The 9,278-nt window shown below is 32.2% G+C and overlaps 1 pseudogene; it reads left to right on the forward strand.

Moving 5' to 3' along the window:
- Window positions 1-8,581: 8,581 nt before the first annotated feature.
- The window catches only part of LOC140855679 (cycloartenol-C-24-methyltransferase 1-like), an 8,538-nt pseudogene continuing 7,841 nt past the window's right edge, over window positions 8,582-9,278 (forward strand).

Raw genomic sequence — 9,278 nt, forward strand, 5'->3', positions numbered from 1 at the left:
ATAAAATACTTTTTTTTAAAAAAAAATTATGACTGGCTTGCTGTCTATTCGTGTTGGAGCCTTTAACAGAAGACCTACAACTGAAACAAATCTAACCAGGTCGATAGATTTTGAGCACTATCGTCATACAACTTAACTTACGATAACTGGTCTAGGACATGAAAATTAAATGAATCATGAATGCTAAGATGTCAAGGTTAAATTAGTTGATTCATATTTTCATCTGCACTAAAAGGGTGCATCAAAGTATTTTTTCCTCTTAAAAGCTGAAAATCGATCTCGATTAATTTCAGCCAGTATAGGAGAGGCAAAAATAAAAGAAGTGTTAGATTTCTTTTTCTTTTTTTTTTTAAATCTCAACGAACATCTGAGGATTGAGATACAAAAAGTTTCGTCAGTAAACTCCAGATTATCAACGAAATTAGTAATTGCTTTGAAATATATTAACCAAAAATTTTCTTCCCAAAATGTGATACAAGAGAGTTATTTTGGCTCATTGGAATCGATATAAATGGAGGGTAGTTGAATAATTTCTATTTATTAATCACTCTAAAGCATTTTTCTTGGAACATTGGAAATGGCGTTACATTCGGGGGTTACCTAAATCACATAAGGAAATAAAAAATGGAATTTGTATAGGTCTACCTAATCCATAAACAGCAATTTTCCATAATTAAAGACAGCATTATATATTGAGATTCATTACAAGTCCTGCTGTTGTTAGGATTATTTTTAGTTAGTCATTAATTTTAATAGCTTTAGGATTCTATTCCAAATTTATTCTTGTGCCTTATTCCAATTTCAGTTGGGATAGTTTGTCTTTTTTTGCTAGTCCAGTTTAAGTTATATTGAGTTTTAGACTCAACATATAAAAATTTGTCTTTTACCGAAACTAAGAGATATTGACGTTTTTATCTTTTTCTAGAGAAAATATGAACGATAATAACGTAAAGAGTTGAAGGAAATTCTTTTTGATGAGGTGAGGTATTTTTGAGAGTGAAATCCAAACTCATGCTTTAGTCTTTATTTTGTTTGAATAAATTTGCTTTCCTCTTCTAAAGTTTTCCTTCCAGTACCGGTGCTTGATTTGATTAATGACTATTGTGGATTTTGGGCCGGTATGTTTGATCTATACCAAATGGCATCCCATTCCACCAACATCACATACTTTTTTATTAAGTGAAATTCTTTGTGCACCACAGACGGTGTAGAAAATCCGATATAGAGTACACCATCTCGTCTGATTGGTCTACATAGTCATTATTTTCCAACGTGCATTTAGTGTCTGCAGATCGACTTTTTCGTTTAAAAATTTTATATAATGAAAATACCTCTGTTCTTTCAAAAAATTATGACATTCTATATCCATATTATGACATCCTGTATCCATAATGTATACAAGATGTCATAATTTTTTTCAAAAAAAAATATTTTCATCATTCAAAATTTTCAAACGAAAAAGCCGACCTACAAGCATTAAATGCACGTTGGAAAGTGGTTGGACAAAAATACTCTTTTTATATTATGATGTCTTAGATCATATTATGACATCCTGGGCTATATTACGTCATACGATGTCATAATTTTTTTCAAAAAATAGGAATATTTTAGTTATACAAAATTTTTAAATGAAAAAACTGACCTACAGGTATTAAATGCGTGTTGGAAAGTGATGACTCGTGGATCAATCAGATGAGGCGGTGCACTCCATGTCGGATTTTCTATGCTGCTGACAGTGTACAAAGAATTTCTCTTCTTATTAAATATGGTGTCATTGACCATCTTAACCATTATACGGTTGCAAGTAGATTAGGTTGTCCAACTTTTAATTGGGAGTCAACTGAGCATTAATTAAGTCCAACTTGAGATGAGACTTGGATTCAAAACTATAAACCACTAAATTACTACTCTGAAATCGAACTAATCCAAATAGACGAGAAGATTTTCAGTGTAACAATGATACCACGCCAAACTTATAACCTTAACCCAATTAAAACTTGAAAATTAGTGGGGCAGTGTGGGGTATCATCAAGAAAATTGGTTAAATACATGACAATCGATGAAATACAAATATTTTCATTGGATTGTGATAAATTTGACGTGGTATCACCGTTGCAATATAGTTTTTTCCCAAGTAGACCTAGCTTCTTATATATTTCAAAATCTTTTTCTTCAATATAATATGTTTAGTGTCCTTTCATAATATGTTTTATTAACAATTTGTTTTGTTGATTGTAGTTATATGTGGTTATCAATTAAATCCTATGTAGAATATATTTTTGATAGTATCTATATGCTACTTGTTGTTATTTTGTTGCATAATATGTTCATAATATAATTAAATAAGCAATTTATATATGTTTGTTATGTTTTATTTTTTTTGATCCAATTTGATCCAAAATATTCGATAGATTAACAAAATCAATATTAAAACCAAATCAATTAATCCAATCCAACTTGAACGAAATCAAATTTTATTTATTTATTTATTTTAATCCAGTGACAATATAGATTGAATTGGCCAACCCAACTTAGCTGCGAACCTATAAACAGTCTTGCTCATTACTCTTGATTGGCTTAAAATGGAAGAAAGAATAACAATAAGATTTACCAATCACAATGTCCAAGTGGCAAACTTTTCTTTTGGGAACGTGATTATATCTTTTATTTGAGGTAGGAGTTCACTTATGGACATGGGTAGGGGAGGAAAATCTGACCTATAATTCCTTCAAGTTTATCACTCTTTTATTATTGTACCTTAATACATATATATGATCTCTAATATACAAATGTAATATTTTAGTTAGTATACAAAAATATATGTTGTGATGTTTCTTCTATAAATAACTGTATGCGTTGCGTAATGGATGTGATGAAGTAGACCATTATTACAGCAATAATGCACCAAGCGAGTTTATACGGTGCATCCCCTCAGTTAGGTTAACACATTAACACCCACCCAATTTTCTGGCAAATGGGCTCTTTTTTTTTTCATTTCATCACATGTACTTGCAGTAGCATTTAATTCATATCCTTTGATTTTATCCATGCGAAACCTTACATATTAATTCCATCTACACCAACGTGCCTGTACTTGCATGAATTTGTCAAAATAATATCGTACCAGATCATGATAAGGAACAGCTATTCAGAACCGGCATTATCAGATTTCAAATTAATTAAGCTAACAACCCTATGGAACTGAGGGGCTGAGAATTAATTTCTCGTTTCAACGTGAACCCTCGTGAATGTGGGATAATCAGGAATAATTGACGTCATATCTCCCCAACTAACATAGTTAATATAATATAATCTTTTCTACTATCATACTTTAGTACATATTATTTTTGACATACATACGTAATGTTTTAGGTAGTATACAAAAACACATGCTATGATTTTTTTTTATAAATAACTATATATATTACGCAATAGATGTAATGAAGTAGATCATTATTGCGACAATAATAAGTCAAGCGAGTATATACAGTGAATTTTTTTTAGTTAAGTAGTCATTCATTGTGATAATAACTCCTAATTTTCTAGCAAATGCAACTTTTTTTTTTTTCATTTTATATCACATATACCTGCAGCAGCATTTAAGTCATATCCTTTGATTTAACCCATGCGAAACCACGCATATTAATTCCATCTACATCAATGCGCCTGTACTTGGATGAATTTATCAAAATAATAATATAACCCATGCGAAACCACGCATATTAATTCCATCTACATCAATGCGCCTGTACTTGGATGAATTTATCAAAATAATAATATATCGGACCATGATAGCGAACAACTATGTTGACCGACATTATCAGGTTCCAAATTAATCAAGCTAACAACCATATGGAACTGAGGGGCTGGGAATTAATTACTCATTTCAACCTGAACTCTGGTGAACGTGGGATCGTCAGGAATTCACATCGTATCCCCTCAGCTTATGTAGTTAATATAATATAATCTTTTCTAGTATTATACCTTAGTAATGTTCTCTAACATATATACATAATGCTTAGTCAATATACAAAAATATATGTTATTGCGGTCAATCTCCTGTTGCGTCCATCACCGAAGAAAAGTATTTGCAAAAGAAATCCTCACTGATCGAAGTTGTATCCGGCGGAGACCCTCCGATGCTTAAGTCAAAGAGTGATGAACAGCAGATGAAGAATATTTGAATTGACAAAGTTTCAGTCCAAAATTATCTTACCAATCTGTTCATTTATCTTCTTTTTATAGGTAATTCAGATATAACCGTCGAGCACATAGTCCCGCTTTTTATGATACTAAATTATTGGATCATACTTATGAAGTTAATGGACAGTTTATGCCCACTAATGATCGTGACATGTATTTGATAATCATTTATAACGGTTATACACTTGGGATCCGCACATTCTTGTATTATGTGATCATGGGATGGGTGGTCATATCACGTTCTGACCTTCTGTATTGGCAGCTTCAAATAAGCTGACTATACATCGGTAAGAGTAGTATATCGGCAGTCGTGGAGATCTGAATGAGAATCGGTTGATAATTTTGATATGCCGATGATCTTCAATCGGAGATTAATCAAATTATCTATTGTTGATTGATAATAGCCGACTGTCGACCGGTCAATTGATTTTTACTCGAAGTATTATGTTTATAGAGTCGATGCAGAGTCGGAGTCGAAAATTGATTGAATTATTCCAACATATGCCATGATCTTTCTCTATAACTAACCGCATATGTTATACAGTGGATGTGAAGAAGTGGACCATTGTTGCGGTAATAACGAGCCAAACGAGTATATATAGTAAATCCTCCTCACTTAAGTAGTCATTATAACATTTAGGTCGTGTCCTTTGATTTGACACATGCGAAAGTGAAACCATGCATATTAATTCCATCTACATCAATCCACCTAAACTTGCATGAATTTGTCAAAACAATATCATGTTGGATCATGATAGGGAACAGCTATGTTGACCGGCATCATCAGATTCCAAATTAATTAAGCTAACAACCATATGGAGCTGAGAGGCTGGGAATTAATATCTCGTTTCCACCTGAACGCTGGTGAATGTGGGATCATCAGGAATTCACGTCATATCTCCTCAGCTAACATAGTTACTATAATATAAATAGACTGGATGAGTATTTAATTGCCAAGAAAATATTTGTGGACTCAGAAAACCTTTTCGCATGCAATGAGAACTTTCATTTTAAAAGCTAAGTACCAGTCTCGTTTGTTTTCTTTAACTGCAACCATATATAGTTAGGCATTGTCTTGAAACGTATTAACTAGAAATCTATTTAAGAAAATAAATATGTTTATATTACATTGCATGCAGTCGGTCCCGGAATTTTTATTAGCTTACATACAAGTACAGAATAATTACTGGAGTAAGAACTCATATACAAAAGTTAATGCATGCATCGCTCTGTATACAAGAATAATTACACACAAGTCCCTCCAGGGCCAACCCCCAGCCTCTCCCTGCATGAATGGGAGTTATTTTATGATAAATGGGAGGTATTTACCATATAGTAATATAATTACTACAAAGTTCAATGCTTTACTAATTACGCATGCCCGTGTGGTGATAGGACAGCTCAATAAGTGGAAAGAAAATAGGTCGCTCATGTTTGTTGCCATTCGAGGATTCTAGTCAGGACTGAATACATATATAGATACAAATATTAGTAGATATAAAAATTTATGCCCATATATATTTAAAAAGATAAAGATGCAGATGGATATCAAAAATATAAATATAAATATAAATATATATATCAAATAATTAAATTTTATGACTATAAAATTAAAAATATTATTAAATAAACGATAAATTAAATTAATAACATATTAATATGATTATATACCTTTTTTAAAAATTTTTGAGTGTTATATAAAATTAAATAGGATTATAAATAGAATCACATATGTAGATACGGATCAGATAGCTATCTATCCATATTTTTTTTTATAAATATAAATATCGATATGAATATTAATTGAATATTTAAATTTTTATTTATATCTAGATAAATTTAGATACGAAATCAGATGAATGGATATTATTTGGTCTATTTTCACCCTAAATTCAGATAAAGAGAGCACATGCCCTATTTTATGATTATCTGATTGGTGTCTACAACTAATTCATACCCCCAGCTTGGCAACTAATTTGCAGCAAAGATGTCCGCAGGTTTCCAATATTTGATAGGACAATTAAGGAGATGTTTGTCTATTCAAAACCCTTTTTTGAGGGGTTCGTTCAATACCCTCATAAATAACAATATTAAAGAATTAGTAATGGTAACATGAATTATGAACAAAGTGATGCAATATCAATTGAAATTGTTTGGATGCATACAAGAGAAATCTAAGAAGGCTCAAGTAAGGACATATATTTGTATAGGAGGTTGTAAAAAAAAAAATCAGAAAGGATCACAAAAAGCTTAGAATAACATAAAAAATTATCCTATACAGTAATACTTTTTTTTTGGGTAAAAAATATAGTAATACTTAATAAATAAGGATTTATAAAACCAACCCCAATAATTTGATAATTGAGAAGAGCCTTGATGGTTATGATTATAGTCATATTATAATAAAAAAATATCTCTTTTTTTAAGGCAAAAATACCTCTTTTTTTTTAAAAAAAAATTTTCATGTTTCCATCTAGATTTTAAACCAAAATATTCATGACACTTTTTTTTAAAAAAATATATATTACAAAACTAAAAATAAAGCAAAATCATAGTTCATGCAACCTAAGACCTCAATAAACTACCCGTTCATCGTTCGATCCACCGGTCCAGTATGCCAGGTGGGAATTGATACTGTGCATAGAACAAGTGGTACCAATAAGTTCTTGGATGAAGTTTCTCTCAATTAATCAACAACTTTCATGTAGGATCCATGATCGATCACATGGTAGGATATCTTTAGCTTTTTTTTGGCCCCCTACTTGCAAGATATGGAGAGATACGGGTCAAATATGCCGATATATCAGATAGATTAGGAGGATCGTATCTAAATTTCAATTCAGATACTTTAGCATCCATTAATTAAATAGGATCGGCATATTAGTAGATATGAAATTGCAAGGCCATTTTGAATCTAAATATCAGGTATCGGATCCAAGTGCAATTATGTAAATCCACGTGAAAAAGGAAAATCATATGCCTCCAGGTCCCAACAAGTTATATTATTATTATAAGATCGATGATAAATGAGATCGTTACTGTTTCCACTTCTCTTCTCCGTTTTCCCCCACTATTTTGGTAATTGAAGCTTTGAGCTTCTTCCCTTTGGATTTTTTTTTTCTACAGGTTAGTATACTAGAATATGTGGCACTTGCTCCAGCAGGCAGTGCAAGAGTCCATTCAGTCCTACAAAAAAAAGGCCTGCAGTGGAAGTACGTGGGGCACCAAATCAAGGAAGCGCTATCCTGATTGGCTCCACGTTAGATGCAAGGGATCCGTTTCCAGCTGGAGACGCGTCCATTCCGTTGAGGTCGCCTGATGGGACTAAAATACCTATGGAGAATATATGTGGTTATAAATTAAATTCCATGTAGAATACATTTTAGATAATATCTAGATACTACTTGTTATTATTTTCTCACATGATATGTTCATAATATAATTGAGTAACCAATTTATATATATTTATTATATTTTATATTCTAATTATTTTTGACACGATTTGATTCAAAATATTTGATGAATTAATAAAATTGATATTAAAATCCAACCAATTAATCCAATTCAAATGAAATCGAGTTTTTTTTTTTTTTTTTGGATCCAATAAAAATATGGATTAAATTGGGGTTGTACTCATCCTAGATCTAACCCAACGCTGCATCGAAACTACCAACAGTCTTGCTCGTCAATCTTGATTGGTTTAAAATGTAAGAAAAAATAAGAACAATATTTACTAACCACGGTGTCTCTTTTATTCAAGCAAAGCTGAAATGGTGGATATTAATTCCATCTAGATCTACGTGTCGGTAGTTGCATGCATTTATCAAAATAGTATTATATGGCATCATGACGGGGAACAATCATCATTATTAGATTCATTATTAGATCTAACCACCTTATGGAACCGGGAATTAATTTCTTCTTCCAACCTGAACTCTGATGAATGTGGGATCATCGGGAATTACATGTTTTAAGGTAGTAGAGAAGCTCTTTTACTATTGATGACAGAGTACGTGGATGAATATTTTAAATTTTTAACTGCCAAGACAATATCCTTTCTTTTTTTTTTTGATAAAAACGGTGCATTCAAACAAATACAGCCGAGACAATATTTGTGGACCCAGAAAAACTTTTCGCATGCAGCAAGCACTTTCGTTTTAAAAGCTAAGAATCGGTCTCGTTTGTCTTCTTTAACTGCAACCATAGATAAGTCAGTTATTGTTTTGAAACGTATTAATTAGAAATCTGTTTAAAAAATAAATATATTCATATTATATTTGATGCAGCCGATCTTGGAATTTTTATTAGCTTACATATATCCAAGTACAGAATAATTACTGGAGTAAGAACTCAAATAGATAAGTCAATGCATGCAGTCGAACAGATGAGGCCCCTTTCTCTCTATACAAGTATAATTACGTACAAGTCCCTCCATGTCCAAACCCCAGCCTCTCTCTCTATAAAAAGAGCCTGTAAGCCTAGCTCTTCCCTTCACGTAGCCTCTCCTAGATCGTTTTGTTCCTTGTTCCCCGGGGATAACATTCGTTTCGCTCTCTTTGTAAGGCCTTCTCTTCTCCCATTCCCTCCAAGCCGATACTAATCCTATCTTTTTAGTCGTCTTTTGTTTGTTCATTTTTAATTCTTTAGTTTTTAATGAAAGTTTAGTCTTCTTTACTTCAATGTTTTATTTGTATTTTTGTTTTTCAGATCAGATTTAGATGGAATATGACATACGTTTTTGTCGACGTTATTCTTGTTGTTGTGTCTCTTGCCCTTTTCCGTTTTGGGAAGAATTGAGTGAACGTGATCTCCGCGGAATCATAGGATTGGGTGCCGGAAACAAAAGAAGTCTCCTTGATTTCACCTTCCTTTCTTTTATGTCCTTTTTAACTTTTTATCACCGAATATATTGTGCACTTGGTTTTGATTTCGAGTAATACTGTTACAGATACCCACTTACTCGCCACCCAGTTCAGGGACTGGTGTAGCATCCTACACACACACACACAGATGTAGGCTCCATCCATCCAGATCAAGAGGCAAATCCGATTGTCCTTAAGTTGGTCCAATCTATA

Source organism: Elaeis guineensis, chromosome 2 (genome assembly GCF_000442705.2).
Source record: "Elaeis guineensis isolate ETL-2024a chromosome 2, EG11, whole genome shotgun sequence".
Classification (NCBI taxonomy): Eukaryota; Viridiplantae; Streptophyta; class Magnoliopsida; order Arecales; family Arecaceae; genus Elaeis; species Elaeis guineensis.